At 31.5% G+C, this 19,606-nt stretch overlaps 1 protein-coding gene across 8 annotated transcripts in view; it reads right to left on the bottom strand.

Moving 5' to 3' along the window:
- The window catches only part of LOC105424460 (uncharacterized), a 142,909-nt gene that overhangs the window by 121,073 nt on the left and 2,230 nt on the right, over positions 1-19,606 (bottom strand). The window lies entirely within an intron of this gene.

Below are 19,606 nucleotides of genomic sequence, written 5' to 3'. Positions count from 1 at the left end.
AACATCGTCTTGATAAGGCTAATTAAACAAGATTTAAAAGTATCACCATTAAACTATTAATCTATCATTAAATTGCTATTAAACGACTATCTTGTAAAAAACATGTATGTGTGTTACATCAATAATACATAACGATCAATGAGTAATTTGGTATTAAAGTGTTTCGTGTGTTCACAGTGCAAAAATGAAAAATCTTGTATATTTGTAACATGATTGTAAACTGTGCGATTATATTAGTACTTTAAAATCAACATTTTTTTACAACAAAAATATTTTCTTACGACATATTTTTTCTACTTTGCAGCCACAAAATTGTGTTAATTATACATTGTTTCTTACTTGAAGTTAGGAATTTTGAGATATGACTGTATATTTTAATATGAGCTTACATAATACCTCGAATATTCTCAAATTTCTGCTTGTCACAACAGACACATAACATAATTCATTAAGGAGAATATCCAGAGACAAAGTTTCTCTCATGAGAGGAACAAGATCAACTGCATTCTTCACAGAATGCAGTCGCGCTGTAATGAGATTACATTCTCCTCTTTGAAGGATTATCTGCAAATCAGGGCTTAATATTCCCCATTTAAAAAGCGACAAATCTTTTACGATTACGATAAGAAGATATCGTATCTTAAATTTTGCGAATTTTATATGAAATTTTCTTGCACATGATAATTTTAAAATAAAATAAAAATAAGATGCGATGTTGAGTCTTGTCTGACAATGTGACAGCTGATTGCAAAGTAAATCATATTATCGAGTATTTAAAAATATAATTTTAATTATGTTTTATTTAACTATATTGCTTGTTAGACAGCTCTCAAAAATTAGATGAAATTATTATGAAATTATTATGAAATTATTATGCACTGTAATATATTCAGTGCGATGTGTTTATCTAGAAATATAGATAAGATCTAGATATAGATAAGAATGTAATGTAAAATTAAAGAAGAAATAAAAAAAATAAAAAGAAATAAAAGAAGAAATAAAAGAAGAAATAAAAAAAGAAATAAAAAGAAATAAAAGAAGAAATAAAAAAGAAATAAAAAAAGAAATAAAAAGAAATAAAAGAAGAAATAAAAAAAAAGATATAGATAAGAATGTAATGTCCTTTATAAAAAAGGACGTTAAATCGATACTCGCATCTCTCGAAGTTATTGTTAGCTCTTTTCCGCGATTGGTTCTCTCGCTATGCTAATTTCGTGAATAGCTGTCATTATATTGATCTCACAGAGGATCGTTTTGACAATTGTGTATCAAGATTAAAAATATTATAGTGTACAGTAGTGTAACATAATAGTATTATATTAATTTTTGCTCTTGTGTTGAAAAAGATAAATAGCGCGCGCGCAGCGCGCGTTTGTAATGTGTAGTAAAATTAAAAAGCAAAATGCATTAAAACAAAAGAAAGATGTAGACAGAATTCCTTGGTTTCTGTCATGGCCTCTAGCAAATGGCATGTCGATTAGTGCAAGCAACATTGACTTTCGCCGAGGAGGTGTTGTTAGTGCAAATGATCGATAATTACTGTGCACATAGACTGCTGACGGCGCGAATGTGCACAAAAAAAAACAGGATAAGATTTATTAGCTAAACCTACTTCAGTCATGATATCTTGCATAAGTTTGCTATGCCTTTTTTAAATGCCTCAATCGTTTTAAAGCAAAGCGGATAGAGTGTGGAGATTGTGGCAAAATTTTAAATCAAAAGCCTATTTGTAGCTGTTTGTAAAAATTATTAGCGAGAGAGAGAGAGAGAGAGAGAGAGAGAGAGAGAGAGAGAGAGAGAGAGAGAGAGAGAGAGAGAGAGAGCTCTAAATTAAATTATTACTTTATAATATTTTTAATACATATAATTATAAATCATTATTTTATCATTATTTTATATTACACTTTAATAAGTTTATTAAACATATTTAATTAACGAATAATAAAATAGATACATTATAAGTTTTTAATATGCTAATGAATAAATATTACATAGTTTTAAATGAATGATTTACAAGAAAATTGAGAATTATTTTTAATATTTTTTTCATTTGTTATTTTAGCTATTACGATTGCGCAGAGTCACGTACAAAGGCGTAAAATTACTTTTAATTATACTAATTAATTTATTATCGAACTTTTTATATTTTTACGCATGGATGCGATAATTACGCATCGATGAGCGGATATTACGCACGTAGAATACGCATCTTCATTTTCCAGCAACGAGATCTCGGCGTGAAATTCCTAAAACTTAATTTCACTTATCCCAAGCCAAATAAAAAACGTGTCATGCGAATCGTCGCAAATTAATGAACTGTCGCACTTATAACGTATCGCGCCACGCCTTCTAGCTTTTATCTGAACCATCCGTTATGTATACATATTCATTAGATCGAACACCTTTCATTGCTCTCTTTATTGGGATTATTCGTGACTCGTATCTCTTAACTTGTATTCACGAATCATGCATTAAATATTATTTAATAGAATCGCGATTTTATAAGAAAAAGAATTTATTTCAACTCTTTCAAATCTGATTCTTTTTTATGTAATTAATTCAATCATAATTATAAAAATCCGTGAAAAATTGATATTTACTGTCCATTTAAAGATAAAAAATAAAAAAAAGAATAAGAAGTGTGCATAAATTATTTTTTTTTTATATATCAGCAAAATTTTATTTTCTTTTTTATAATGTCTTTTATTCTTTTTATATTTTGTTAACATATTTTGTTAACGATACATAATTATTATATAAGCATAAATAAAATTATAAAGTAGCGTATTTTACTATAAAATTTGTCATGATTGTTTAAATGATTATTTATATCAAGTTTCATTTTCCATTTTCCAAGTTTTTTATTACTTCTATGTTTAAAATAAAATAAATAGAATATTTATATCGAATGTATGTATGTATGTGTGTATTTGAGAAGAATAAATAGTTATGTGTGTATGTGTGCGTTTGAGAGGAATATAAAATATTCTTTCCGAATTGTCGATTCTTTCTATGATAAATTATCACTTGTCATACATATATCTTAATGATTAATTTTTTTTATAACATAATTCAGAAAAGAGAATTTACATTGAAAATAAGATAATAACGGGTAGCAGGCTCGGCTATAAAAATGTTTAATATTTTAATAATGAATAAATACAAGAAAGGTGTTTGGAGCAATATGTTAAAATAACATCTTTTTTATTAAATGTCGATGAATTAATATAATAAATAAGCGATACAAGGATCATCGAACGGTTTCGATAATGGAATACTTACAAAACATTTGTCAATGGTGCAAAAAAATATTAGAAGAATGTGTCGAGAGCGATGACATGGGTGGTTTTTAATGTCTTGTAAACAAGGACAGCTATACTGGCATCCTGTATGACTGGTGTCCTTTTGCCTCAAGGCATGTCACGAGTCGAAATCTTTGATTCTTAATAAAAAAGTTACAAAACAACATGACGTCCGATTTCACGCGATTAAACAGCTACTGTAGACGTAAAGAGTATCAGAGACATTTGATGCTTTTCATATCGTGATTTTCTTTTAAGAAACTAAATCGGTTCAGTTATCTCGAGAAGGATTAACTACTGAAAATATAATTGAAATAGAATAAACAGATGCATTGTGAATAAAATGTAAACATTAAGAAAGATAAAAAGTACGGATTGTCAACATATTAAATAATTTATTATTTAAAATAAAATGAAACTTAACAAAATTTATAACAATAAACAGCAATGAATTGTTAGATCCGCGCATTGAGGAAAAGTGTTTGTTTTGTATGATGAATTTCGTGATTGTAGTTCAACGCCATATAATTAGTTAGTTAAATATGTAAATATATAAAGTTAAATATGATTCAGATACTGATTGAGCAAACGCAGAATAAATCGATCAGTCTCGAGCAAATAGCTTGCAGACATGAAACAGGATACTAAGTAAGCATATCCTTCGAGAAAGTGGGGAAGCAACGAGGTATTTGCGTTTTGCGAGTGTAGTCAGAGTGAATGGTGCTTTTATAACAGAATTGAGTGAATGAAGCAACTGTATCGCATGCTGTTTCGAAGATTTATATATGCAATAAGATTCTTTTTCAAGGAAAAAAAGTGCCGAAATCAGTTATAAATATGTTAATCTGCAAATATTTGCCTGCAGTACATACAACTTGATCGAATGGACCCTTATAGCTACTATAAATAAACTTAAAAACATAGATTCTGAGTGTTGCTTCGATAGAGATTGAATGGAAAATCAAGTAATTTTTTATGTTGATTACTGATTTTTTCTTATCCGAGTTTAATGCATAAAATAAATATTAGTGCATAAAATTTAATTAAAATTTGATAAAAACTGACATCTTATTTTCTCTTCTTAAGTTTTTAATTTTTAATTTTTGTATCTAACGAAATTTTTTGGTAAGACTGTTTTTTTTATTTATACACATACTAATTCTTCATGTCATATATAAAATATATCACTTAAAATGTATTGAAAATGTAGCACCCTGATGAAAAGCAGTATCCATATATTATTTATGTTTCTGCGATAGTATTGCTTTTTTACATCTTGAACATGATTCTTATTTGCTTTGCTGAAAACCTATTATTTTAATTACATGCATCGCCAAATCGCCGCCAGCAACCGCCCTGATTCGCCGTAATGTCCGTCATAAATTTCAAACGCGTGTGTTTGCAATTTGACGCAAGGGAAAATCTAATTTCGGAACGTTGTAACCAGCATCGGGAAATAAATGAAATCAATAAACTCGGTGCGCGACATGTGCGACTGCATAAGCGCGGCACGAACAAAGATTTATCGTCTTCTGATGTAGCACACCACGCAATAAATAGTTTTTGCACAATTTGACTAATGACAAATTATGATAGTATTTGTCGCAAATTGCAGAAAGAAAGAAAATCAGAAAAAAAATCAGTATCAATTTTCTCGGGGATGACGACTGAATTATTTAAATATATGTATATTTTAAGATTTCTTGCGTGCAATTGATGGCAATATTTAGTAAAAAATATTTTGTACACACGCGTGTAACTCCCAAATATCTTTGTTTAAGATTACCCAAAATTGATTGTAAAAATTACGAGAGAGAGATAATTAGCTTAAGAAATTACATTATAAAATATAATGTTATTATATAAAAAATATAAAATTTATTGAGGTTTTAACAGAGTAATAATAGGGGTAGTTGAAGCGCATTAAAAAATTGTTGTAAAATGATTCTATGGTTTCGACTGTCGGTACAACTCGGTAAGTTATATCGCAACAGAAGTGGTATTTTAAGTTGGACACACAACGAAATGCTTATACGTTTCATGTGTCTTTTTGAGAACGACGTTCGCGGTAGCGCGAAGCAAAGATTTTACGTCCGTCATAAATGTCCTCAGCTTTAAATAATTCCTTACCCATATTCTGAAAAGTGCGGTGGCACTCATCCGATTAGTCTAATCCCGCGATACGATTTTAGTATAAACATGATCGTAGAAACTAAAAACCAGATAATAAATTCGTAATGAAAACCGTTTGGTCATTTTTAATATCATAAAAAAATATGCATTTTTCTATATGCGATTTACGTTTGCAATAAAATAATAATTGCTAATAATAGTGGAGAATATTATTAGCAATTCACAACATTCATTCTTCAGTTGCAAAAATAATTAATAGTTTTATGCCTTTGTTGTTATGTCAGTTGTGACAAATGTGGATATACCTTTATTTCATATATTCGTTTGCATTGGCAGTATCATTTGGTCTACCCAACTTGGTGTAAGTTACGATGGCCATATCGCAATATCGTTGTACGATTTTCCTTCGTGGCAGCAATGTTTGAAATAAAAGACACACGTTAGGTAACCACAACGTTGTAAAGAGCGGAAAAGATCGCTCTTTCGTGCTCGTAATTATAGTAGCAACATCCAGCACATAATTTTGTCATCACTGTCAGTTGTGTTACCGAACGCGTGAAATATGCAGGCTTCAATTTGCATTGGCGTGACTAAGTTTTGCTTTATTTCGATGATACAGAAAATAGCAGCCGTAACTCGCAGGATCGGTGAAACCGTTAACGATAATCTCCAAGTATACCAGAAGAATGCTCCTTTCTCGTAGCATTTTGCGAAATTTACTTGTTTCTGCTTCCGCTTCTAATGGACTAACATTATAAACACGAATGTACATAAAGTGCAGCGTGAAAATAGACATACTTTCGTTTTAATTCTTGTGTGCCATTTTTTTTGATTTTTCATAAAATTTAGAAAACGAATATGTGACCATCTGAGGAACATTGTGTTACATAATTATTATATTAATTAAATGTTATTTTGTTGAATATTCTATGTTTTATGATTTTTACTTTTTTTTTAAATTAGTGTACTCTTTATATAAACAGCGTAGTTGTAAATGTTTTATTAGGTATTTGCAATTTTTTACAACTATTTAGACACATCTTTTTACGTTGCAACACTACAACTGTAAGACAGAGTGACGCGGCAGTGCTTGTGTCGTTTACTCCGTTCATTAATTAGCGCTACAGGCATTCATTAGCTACAGCTTTACGCTGCACAATGCTGCACTTAATGCCGCAGCAAATAAAAGTAATGCGACGGATGACGCGCGGCTGTCGAGCTACAGTAAAATGAAAGGACGCCGCACCGGGATTATCTCGATTACAAAAGTGTTAAACGGAACTTTTTACTGAAATGTAAACGAGATAGACGCGATGCCTCGAAACTCTGTAAAATGATCGATATAGCTGACATCACGCTCGTTACGTGCGTCTATACACGTTGATTTGCGATTTATATTTATAAGACTATCGAACTGTTTATCGACAAAGAATAAAAAATTAAAATTTTGATTCAAATACATATTTTCTATCCGAAATTTTAATTAAAAATTTATCATCTGCGCATTTTACTAAAAAAATTTATATTTTAAAATATCTCACAATTTAATAATAACGAATTCTATCACTGAATAGACACAATCACATTTTTTTTTTTTCTAAACGAACCACTGGAAGGAAAATATAAATATAAATTTAAAAATATGTTATAATTTATATTAGCAGATGTATGCAGAATCGCATTAATGCTCTTCTTATGTGGCTCTTTGAAGAAGATCGAGATATAAGTCGGCGTGTGACCAAGTCCCAGTGGTCGCGCGATAGCGAAAGAATCCGTGCGTGAAATCATAGTCTGCGGTTTACCTCTCTTTAAAGCGTCGCGAATCTCAAGGGGGATTAATAAAACCACGCGCGACTGTGTTGTTGGAGGACGTCGCGGACAGTCGGACGGTAATTACGAGGCGCGACGAGACAGTCGGAACGGACGCGAAGTCATTCTTCTTGATCTTCGCCCGTAGGGGAGGCAGCAGGTCATCCATCATCGTAGCGCCGAGCTTTCCGAGCGTCTGCCGATAGGCTGTCCCGGGATTTACACGCGGCGCGAACAGGAACGCCGGGGATCGAGATTCCCGTCGAGATCTATCCCGTCGGAGCAAACGGACGGATGTGCATTCGAGTGTTCTTAAGTGGCTCTTGACCTCGCACTTCTATCGTTCTACATGCTCGTTTAGCCGCGGCAGCGCCTAAGCCTTCACTGGCGATAACGTCATTCTTCGGAACCCCGAAGTCTACGAGAAGCAGACACGGTTTCTTGTTTTTTTTTTCTCCATTGACGGCCCAAAAAAAGTGACAGCGATAGTTAGCGAAATGAAAATTTCAAGAAATATCGCATAATGTGGTAAATTATTTCTTGATCGATTGCGTCGGATAAGATACGATGGGAAATTTTCGCATGCAGGATCAAGAAATCAGACATAATTAATTAATCTTTATTCAGATATATAGTATTTGCTGATATTTTGCTCTATAATTTTTTATATAATTATTATTCTGTTGATTTAAAAATGGATTACTTATATTTTGTTTTACATAAATATATCGCAAAAATCGCGCAACTTATCGCATTTATTGTAAATAATGGTGTAATTTAATAATGTAATTTTAGTAGGAATTACTATGTGAGTATTCGAGTATAAACGATCAATACTTAAAATGATATTATCGTTTATCATATCTTGTTCACAATCATTCAGATGTAGATTAGTGAGATAATAAAATGAAATAGTAGCGAATATGTATATATATTTATAATTCTTGAATCATATATCATTTTGCAATATAATTGCGTCATTAATTATATCTTTAAGTATTGGATTTGCGTGCTGATTACGATAAGTAAGATTATCCGGAAAACAATTATCAACCTGATTATCTTGTTAATCTAACTTGTAATTTTGTTCATAATTTAAGTCTGCATTAACGGAATGCTAAGAAATTGATATTGTATTAATCATTTGATTACAGCACAATGTAATTATAAATTAAAGACGAATATTATACTAATCATGAAAACATAGCGTTTTGTATGTCTAAATACGTGACACAAAATATAAATATCATTCGGCGATTCAACGGTTTAATCTGATAAGATCGGAACGATAAGACGTTTCCAGCTTAAGATAAGGTTTGACACTATTAATTAATACTCTCTGAATTTTAAGATAACCTGAATAAAAAATTGTGCTATACGCCGATTATTGATACCTGCACTAATAATATATTCGTAATCTATTAAACAATATCACCGTTAAGAAACATTTATTGCCACATATAACACGTATAAAAACTGTACAGAAGAACGTGTGTATAATGGTTTAACGAACTAATGATCATATGCAAAATAATGCTATATTTAAACAAAAGTTCAAAAAGCGATCATTAGCAGATCTCGTTATCGATGACGTAAATAAAATCGATATAGTAGAAGGCTTTTTTTATAACTAACTTTTGAACGTTTGTTCAAAAATTTTTCCAAATCATTCTATCGATCATCTTCTGTCGCTGTTTTATTCATTATTTTGAATGAATTTATACACTCGAAGTGTACAATGTAGCGCGAGGGATGTGCATGCAAAGGGATAAGATATCGCAAAAAGCGACGTAATGATTTTCCGCGACCTACGGAAAGAGGGAGGGAATTTACAAGCTGACCTTGCGACCACACGCGTACAAGATATGCGTGCAGGACGATAAAACAACTTGCCGCGCGATATCACGCTTTATGGCGTCGCGTTACATACGCCAAGATTTATATAACTGCTGTATCTACGAAGGTGACTGACCCATTTACTGCGCCCGGTGCTCGTGCCTGCGTTATCTGCGACGAAGGAGACGCCAGCGGCTGCCAAGGCTTCTCTTTTACGTTACGTCTACCGTCTCGTTTAGAATGTCATAGGTGTAACACTGGTGAAGATGACTGGCATACGACGTCTTTTGGTATTCGCAATCATGTAGAGAATATTTAAAAATTAAAATATTTAAAATATTAAATATTAAATATTAAATATTTAAAATAAACGAGCCTTTAAAAAATAATATAAGATAAAGCATCGAATAAAATTGATTTATGTATCAATATAGATTGATTTCTACCGATAAATAAAGTGAGAAATTTGAAGTGAAAAAAAATTTAAATAATTTGCGGTTATACTTCAAAAAAAAAAAAAGATTAAGATTTAAATTGTACATTTGAAAGACAAATTGTGTTTGTGTGCTTTCTTAAATCTTAAAAATTAGGTAAAATGTTTGAAAAGAATAAGTAAAAAAAAATGAATTAAATATTAAACAATAATTTTTAAGGATGTGTGAAGAATAATATATAATTCTTGTGAAAAGGAATTCTGAAGTAGAGATCCAAATTGAACAAAATAGCAGTGTGTTAAAATGCACTCGAATACTGATTATATCTTATTTGTGGCTATATTGCCTTTAGCTAAACATGTAATGCCTTAATATCATGTATATGATTAAAAGTGTATATTACTTGGCGTTACAAGTTGTTGTGTATATTTTTTGTGTCATATTACGAGAATATGTGGACAAAATGGTTGATATTTTACAGTTCTCTTTGAGCTAAAACCAGCATTTTACCGACATAATTGATTATTACTTGTCATCCATAATAAATGTTAACGCATTTTACTTTGAGTTACATAATACGCATACCCTATGGCTAACAATATTATGAATGAGACTAATAATCAGGGCATATGCATTTCTCACATCGCATTATTAGAATTAACATAACATATTAATTTAAACAATACTTATAACTTTAATGTAAGCAAATAATTTAATTTTAACTTATAAAAAAGTTTTTTATTTTGCAATTATAGAATAATTTTACAATAATAAAAATTATACAATAATTTTATTTATTTATTTATAAATAAAAAAATTGATGATTTATATATAATCATGAATAAAGATATGAAATATTTTAAATTTAATATTAAGCCATTTTAAAACATTATTGTATAAAAATTGTTGTGATGTCTGAATAAAATTTAATTATCTAATTAAATTTCTACAAAAAACATTCCTGTCTAGTCGCTTATAACATTAATTATGAAACATAAAAATAAATTTAATAAATAAACATTTTATAACTAATTATAACTAATTATAACTAATTATAATATAACTGATATAAGAGACTATAAGACTTTTGTTAATGTCTTTGAGAACCAAGCATACGCAATCGAGATATAACTCATTTCATGTTTTTATGCAATTATATAAGCAATTATAATAAATTATATACAAATCGTATAGAAAATTTAAATAAATGTGTAATATGTATGATAGAAGAAGAAGAGATGAAACAGTTTGGCTTAAAGAAATCATCTGAATTAATTTTCTCAACAGGGAGTCGATAATTAGGAAATTTCTAACAGATTTATTGAGGTACGATGAATGCAAATTTATTCTTAAATATACTTACTAGTAGCAATCCGTCGTGATCAATACTATTTTTCTAAATTAAACAAACCCAAACAAAATAAAATTCAAGGTTGTTAAGTCGTTGAGTAACTTGTGTTCTGAACCCGGTATCACTACTGACTCGGCAGATCTGGTTATCTGATTAAATCTGTTGGATTCAATCAGATAACCGGAACGAGTTATGAGTGTGGAATAGACATAGGTGAATAGCCAGCGTACTGTCTGCGAATGGAAGTATTTTCACTCGTAGAAAAATATCGATACTTTGCTCTTGATATTCAGAGTATCAGAGTATAATATCAATGCGTTACATCTCGTTCAGCATTCCAGTGATAAAGCACTCGTAAAATACGATTAATTTTGGAGTACTTTTTGATTTCTTCAAAAAAATTTCTGTTTAATTCCTTTCTTTTTTTAAATCAAGCTAAATCAATAGAATCAATATTTTTCTACTATTAGCAATATCAATCATTTATTTTGTTATTATAGAGTATAATATGAGCATTTATCTTGTCAGATGAAGAGCAAATGCATAACGAAACAAGATATTAAATCGATTTCCTCGTGTTGCTTTATTTGTCGTTAGATACTGTTTATTATACTTGATTCTCGTATCTAACAACCACGTTCTGATTACTTGATGCATGAAATTACGTTACAAACTAGAAATTAGCTAATAAAAGATCGGCTAATACTTTGCAGCGTTAAATATTGATTAATTAAGAGCTAATACCTTGTTCGAGGCTATAACGAGGCACTGAAATTTACGGATATATCGAGTGGATGGACCGTAATCATGAGCGATACATCATAAAAAAAGGTTACCGGGAAGTCAGCACTCAGACTTTCAGCTATTTGATCATCATGCTTTTTAGTGTAATGTATATCGGAAGATATAATTAATGCACATAGAAATAATCTTTTTTCTAATGAGAGGAACTATCTGCGTGATATTAGAGAACTCAATCTAGCCATATATTAACGTCTATCCATTTAAATAAACCTAAATACTCGAAATACAAATGCATTTAGCGTATATTAGCTGATTGTATTTATAGAGAAAAAAATTTAAGAATTTTTTATTTGTACAAAAAATTTATTTAATCACTAATACAAATTTTATTAAGTTAGAATAGAAGCCATCGTTTAGAAATTTATTGAGAAATTTATTTATTCAAGTGTGATTTTATATTTAATTATTTTTTTAAACTTAACTTAAATAGGTTATTATTATTTTTTATTTTAAATAAAAATTTAGGAAATTATATATTTTTTGCATTTTTTCTTTTATTTGTATTTCCAAATATTTTAATATACAAATATTATTTTTAACAAATATTATTTTAATATAATTTGTTAACATTCTTGAGATATATATATGTAAATGTAAATTTGTTTAATTTGAACTATTATCCCCGTTAATAATACTTCGTGAAGTATTGATATCGAAATTTAACGAGATCTGCTTTTATCTCGATTGGTTTGAGTGGCCAGATCATCATGCTTTTTCAAGATTTGTAACGCTATCGTAACTTCGTTTGCCCAGCGGATTATGTCGATGCTGCTGTCGTCCCCCACATCGTCATACTCACTAATCTGGTTACAAATTAAAAACGAACTTGACATGAATCTTATAAAGTCACACGGTATTCATACCTCAGATGAATGTGTCTTCTTGTGAAATTTTACAGCGCCTAATCTTCTCAGGAATTTATTTTGGTCTCGACAATCAATGCTATCTTGTTCTTAAAATTATTTCTCGTATAGTATTCTTATAAAACATTAATTTACAAATTATATAAAGTAATTAATACACATTTATTAAAAATCTTTATGAAATTATTGCAGAATTTAATAAGAATTTTATATGCATTGAAACGGTATTTCTTAAAGAATCAAAATTAAATTTCAAAATTTTTAAAACAATATATAAATATTTTTTATTGTATATAGTAAATTAATATACACTTCCTTATTAATATAAATTTCCTTTTTTGTTCTCCCAATGATTATTTCACCTAAAAACTACCTAGATATTTTATATGATTTTACTGAGGAAAGATTGGAATAACGGTCAGCATTTGCGCTAATGATCCTTCCACACACATCCGCTATTGGCAATCTTCTCAGATCCATAAAGTCTATGCGCGATCGAGTCATCTCTATCCTCCCTCTGTCTTTAGAGATAACGCGTTATAGTTTCTGCGAATAGACTATGCGATCTCATAGAGAGCCTAGTCGTACCGTACCGGAAGAGGATCATCCCGAGACTTGAATCCTGTCCCTAGCGGGCAATATTCGTTATTCATATGAATCACGTGCATCCTGTGCATCCTTTGCCATGGCGCCAGAAGCGACGAAACTGAAGAGAACGAGTGACTAACGGCGCCGAGGCCGGTTCGTTCCTCTCTAGCGGTGCTTAAATCACCGTATTGAAAGATTATAATCAACATACGTGTCGCCTTTTGAGCGAGAGACGCAATCGAGAACCATACACAATGGGATGTATTATAGAAGAATCAGTTTCCAATCGCCGCTGCGATCTGTACGCGGTGTCGGAATTTTGGCTGCGCCTTCGTAATCGAAACATTTGTCTGTCCTAAAAAAAAAATTATAGCTTAACACGTGGTCCTCCGCTTACTCAATTGAATACCCTAATGAGGAGACGTTAAATTAAGTTAAAGAAGTCAAATGAGGAATGAAGAATTAGCCTGTACTTAATTTTATTATATAATCCACGAATCGTAGTTCACAAATCTACGGCACTGTCCGTCCAGCTCGAGCTTGACGTCGAAAAATGGTCGAACGCAGCAAGACTCGTGACCAGTTCGGAGCCTCTAATGACGACGAGCAAATATCCGCGAGCGTGATGACTAATGGGTTAATTATTTCTCAATTTTATCAACGATTAACGGGGCCCCGTAAATTCTCATTATTGTAACGTACATACCTAAGCTTGCCATTCGGCGAGAGGGTACTATGTCCGTTGATTACGCCGAGAGACGTAATGCTGAACTCCGACCGGTCAACTCGTTAAAACGCGTGGCGTCGTAACTCAGGACGTTCGAAGAAAGAAAGGGGTAGAGAAAGAAGAGAGGAAGAGGAATAAATGCCAGCTCTATTGTTCTATGACTTATGGCGGGCCGACTATCGCGGCACCGCGCCCGCTATATTATCGGGCTGTTTGCTCTCGCGCGGCGCGAACATTGCGCATTAGAAAATATACGATAGGCGCCGCTGCGATAAAGAACGTGCATCCTCATGCGCGGGCACGCGATGCAGATTAGCATCTCGTTAGAATAACACGAGGGCGGAAATAAACGCGAAATTAGAGGAGAATTATAACGTCCATTGCGTTTTGCGCATTCGAACCTCGCAACGCGTAATCCGAGATCATTAACGGAGCTGGTCGGCTGGTCTTTTATCGTTGGATCGAAATCATTAAGTCCTCAGATGTAACATTTTAATTGTTTAACGAATTGAATAATGTCTTGAAAAATTATAAAACTCTACTTTCTTATTTAAAATATCTTCAGTTTTTTTTTTAAGAAATATGCCAATTTATGCCAATTTCTATTTGTGACAAATTTTAAATTAAGAGTTGCATCTCGAGTTCGAGAATTCGGTGTACACAATTTAAAAAGTTTTAGAGAAATAATCTTTCTTAAAATTAAGAGTATCTTCGTGTTGAAATAATTTTGCACAAAATGATAATACGTATTGTCGCGATTGCTGTAAAACGGTAATTTCTCTCACAAAATGACAAATATCTGCCTCGTGCAATTCTCAACGTACATCAAAGGTTCCGCCGAAGTGTCGCTTGTAATTTTCGTAAAAGTCACTTGCGTCGTTGCACCAGTACGGAATCAGGCAATCGCCGACGTCAATTTCGATTATAGCCGAACTCAATGGCAAGGTCTTTGGCCTCGGCACCTCGCTGTATTAAAGACAGCAAGCGCCCTGTTACCGACTTGAACCGATCTCCGCGTTTAGTATCATCCGGTATCACATGTCGTACTAATAACCATATGTTAAAAAATGTGATCATTCTGCGTGAAATAATGGAAACTCAAGCTCTTCTAATATATGAAAGTTTTTAAATATCATGGTGATTTTTCAGTTAATGCCTTCTCATAGTGAGTTCTCTAATAATAGTACTTCTTTTTATCTCTATCTATCGTAATTTTTAAAATTTTATTTTAAAATTGCACTTTTCTAAAAGACTATTTTTCATGTATTTGAATATAATTAGAAATAATTTTATAAAAAATTAACATGCTAATTTGTTTGTCCAGTATTTTTGGTTATTGAATTGACAAAGAGCTAAGAAAACGTATAATAATGATTTCATGTAAGAGCTTGATTCTACCCATGACGAATAATACCGCGACATCACACGCAACAGAAAGAGAAGCACGCGAGTGAAGTAGACTCAAGAGACGACACCTATCGCAGGACAATTCCTGGGGTCAGGGTTAAAAGCGTGGGTGAGAAGCGAGATAAATCATTTGCATGCGCTTTTGTAGCACACCGCGTGTTTACACGCCTACGATGCTGTATATTAAAGATTTTTTCAGAATATTGCGGGGGAAAATGCACGAGATCAGAACATTGGGCAGATCTTTTTTAATGAGTTATTTTATGGTAATCAGCAATGAAGAGAGAGGGAGGGGGGATTCAAAGAAGGAATTATAATAGAAATTATTCCTCCTTTTAAATGATATTTAATAATTTCTATAAAAATCTTCTTTGAAATTTTTGATATTTTGCAAGTTTTATATATATATATATATATATATATATATATATATATATATATATAAAATGTCAAGAATGGGAATATAATACAACAATAATAATCATTTTTATTTGTGTTTAAAAATAAAGTTGTATATTGTTTCACTAAATTTATTTTAAAAATTTAGAGATAAAAATATAATTTTCTTATAAAATGCAATTTATTTTTTCAGAAAATAAATTTTCTTACTTTTATGACAATTTTTATTTTTTATATCTTATATCTTGTAAGTTTCCCAGATAAATTTTATGTACGGATAAAAACAGAGAAATCTAAGGCACGAGTTACACGAATGACAAGATTCTCTCGGCGTGGAAATACGAGAAAGAAAAATGACAGTGTGTATTTTTGCGCGATAAATTGTAGAGGAGTCCGGAATAGTTCGTAGGGCATGTAATGATCCACGATATCGATGGTTGAATCGGAAATTATACAGCCGCACGGTATACAAGATACTCTCGAAACGCCGCCTTTACCGTTGTTGTTGCGCGAAGCTCCATAATTATTTGCGATTGGATAGCGTATTATTATAGACGGCCGATTTCATGCCGAGAGTCGCGATGTCTGTCGATAAGAGCTGCGATGCTTAAAAAATATGTTATACTGCAGATTGGAAGTAGACACGGTGGACATACCAACATGGTAAATGCGTTACGGATCTTGTTTTATTATCCTAGTCATCAAAGTGCTCGCTCTATTTATTGATTGCATACTATTTTTCGTGCATGATGTTACTTCGTAACAAAATGCAACAAATTCCGATCATAAATTTGTTTCTCGAGACAGCAACGGATGGCGCTTTTAATGTAGCGAGATCGATTATAAGAAGTTAATAAATTAATTTTATTATAATTAGACTTCTATCGTCGCCAATGACCTTCCAGTTGATTCAGAATATCGAAAAGCATGTCAATAACTCGCAGCTAATGGCTAATAAAGTAGCCTATAACTATTCGTATTCTTATTATCTTTACATCGATTTCTCCATATTCAAGTGGTTGACATTTTTCAAAATGTTATCACGTAATACTGATTCAACGTAGATCTCTTGTTAGGGCGTGGATGAAAAGCGAAAGTTGTATACGCGAAGAAAAAAGATTTGATGTATAGTTTGATAGCAAATATGCTAACACAGTGAGAAAGTAATATATTAACTTGGCAAGAGTAAACACGCTGCAAGATTATTTTAAACAGGCGTGTCGAAACTGGTTTCGAATCCGTATTTCGTGAATATTGAATTGGAAAACGCTGCAACAAACATATATTATTAGTCATTTTTAATGACACTAACGTCAACTTTATATAATGTAGAGTATTTACTTATTTATTCTTGCAATATTGAAATCAAATTGTGTATATTGACCACTTCGTAAAAGAAAGCCTCTTTTACTAATTTAAGTTTTCTAAATAATGAGTCATCATATTTCGTTTACAATCTTTTTTGACAATCAATATTTGTAACAATTGAGATAATTAAGCATATGTAAGAATGCAACAATTAACATAAGACATGCCATTTAAATCATATCACTTTAAACTTTTCTTCTCATCTGTCGAGTATTCGACGGTATGTTTACCTCCTCATGACTAGTTCTTTGCAGCAACTAGCGATTTCATCAAATTTACACCGCATTAGCGTGCATGTGTTAAGAAACGGACGGCGTTTGGCGAATGAGCGACCATATTACGAGACCAAGACGATCGGTTGGGTGTTCTGCTGTTAAAAATATCGACATTTGTCCACCTTTTTTTCAAGCCGGAAAATGGATTATAACTTCTAGTAAATTCTGATGAGAATTTACAGCGAAATATTAAATATAAAATTTTTAGATGTATATTACATATTCCAGCAAATTATATTTTTGTCAATTTAAACTCGTTTCTATATTTGATTAACAGTTCTCTTAAAACGAACATGATTGATTTTTAACATATCACGATTTTTATATTTTCTTTACTGAAGAAAGTAATTTTGTCGTTATTTCTTAACGAAGAAAATATTCCTACATCTCGAATATTGGTAAAGACCATGAAAAGTTACGAACAAATGACGCGAATCAAACGAAGACGTGTCTAAACGACTAAACTCAATTGGGAGTTATCACCAGCTTCTATATTGATTCAATAGCCTCAATAGCTTCCTTGAGTGATGTTATGGCGACGATTGTCGACGATTACAAACAAAAGCTGTATCAACATTCTACAATGAAAATTACATTTTTCTTAGTTTGATAAAAAAAGTATTATCAAATTATTTAAAAATTTTACTTAAAAATTTTTCTACTCTATTTGAGGAAGATTTGGCACAATTTCTAACATTAGAATACATTAGAATACATTTATTTAAATAGGAAATAAAAATATTTTGTTCAATATTAAATCTGACTAAAGGAAAGGAGGTATTTGAGATCTGAAAAATTGATTTAGTAAACGATTTTTTTATTATTAATATTTATTAATTTCTCTCTAAATGTTTCATATTAGATTTGTAAGTTATCACTGAAGGATTTGTATTTAGAGAAGAGAGCGAGGGAGTTTTCAAACAGGGAAACGCGCGTTTATCGGCGGGTTCGTTAAACCTCTTTGATTCATCGGAAGTCGCAAGCAATTGGTTTATTTAATCAGTTCACGCAGGGCGGTGCACGAAGAGAGTAATTAGTCAATAATTAATAGTAGTCAGGTGGGGGACGCGTAATTATCGCTTCCCATGAACGATAGAGATCGGGAATTTCTTACGGTAAAATAGGGCGCCTCGTTAAATCGTGGACGCCGGGGACGTGCGCGCAGAAGCGAGGAACGTGACGTTCCGAGGAATGCGTTTTGTTTAGCGGCAAATTGAGCTGGGAATCGTCGGATTATGCGTTACACGAGTTTCGTTACACGGCTCGTTAACGTAAATAACTGCATGCCATGAAATGGCCGCGACGGCCGAACGTGGGCGCTCGCGTTATGAACGAGGAAATGCACCGCAAAGAATGGAAAGGCGTTCGTTTATTTCGTCGTCTTCCCACATTGTTCTATAAATTAATTTGTTTGTAGAAAAATAAATGCGAACCGTATGCAATTGAGTATTCCTCGGGACCTTCCGTGAATTAACGTAGAACACTTAATATGGAACGTTGAAATAATACATCAATTTTAAATCTTTGTCTTTTTTGTTGATGTCAGCTTGAAAGTAACTTTCCAAATTTATTTCATTTAAATTTTAAGGATTTAAAAGATTAATATTACTTACTTTTTAAATGTCTTTTTTTACGGGTTAAAATTGATTGCAAATACGTTAGTATCTATATACTATTTATTCCTATTTTACATGCGTCATATTTATTTAATAGAAAATAATTCTTTGCAAATCTTGCAAATTCTTTGCGTAAGTTTTATAAGTATTCCAAACGACACTTGCGTTTCTTGGTCGTTAAATGAACGTTCGATACAGGTGCAGATCATCAGAGAACATAACGGTATTGGTTATAATGGCAATTCTGGCAACAAGGAAGCTTGATTGATTAAGGAATTTTGCACAAGAAAGTTGAATACCTTTTTATTTTATTTGAACACATTTCTTTTTTAGCTATAACATATATTGGTGTCATATTTGTTACAAAATTAAATATATTTAACAAAAGCAGAATATAATTTTTATGAAAATTTTTTTTATTTTTTAACATATAAGACACTTTGCTAATTTAAATGACGCTTTTCATTATATTTTTATAGTTTTATGTTCTGATAAAAATCATTTATATGAAAATCTAAATCATAATTTAAATTAAATCGTGATTCAGATTTCATATATATTTCAAGATAAATAATTAATCATATAATACGTTTATGTTTTAATATATACTTAAAATGTAGCATTATCATAAAAAGTTAATTTATATGTAAATCCTTTTATCGAAAGGGAAAGAACTAAATGTGCGCGGACAAAA

The sequence above is a fragment of the Pogonomyrmex barbatus genome, unplaced genomic scaffold, assembly GCF_055798465.1.
Source record: "Pogonomyrmex barbatus isolate J1 unplaced genomic scaffold, ASM5579846v1 scaffold14, whole genome shotgun sequence".
Lineage (NCBI taxonomy): Eukaryota > Metazoa > Arthropoda > Insecta > Hymenoptera > Formicidae > Pogonomyrmex > Pogonomyrmex barbatus.
This window is presented reverse-complemented; position numbering and strand designations above follow the sequence as displayed.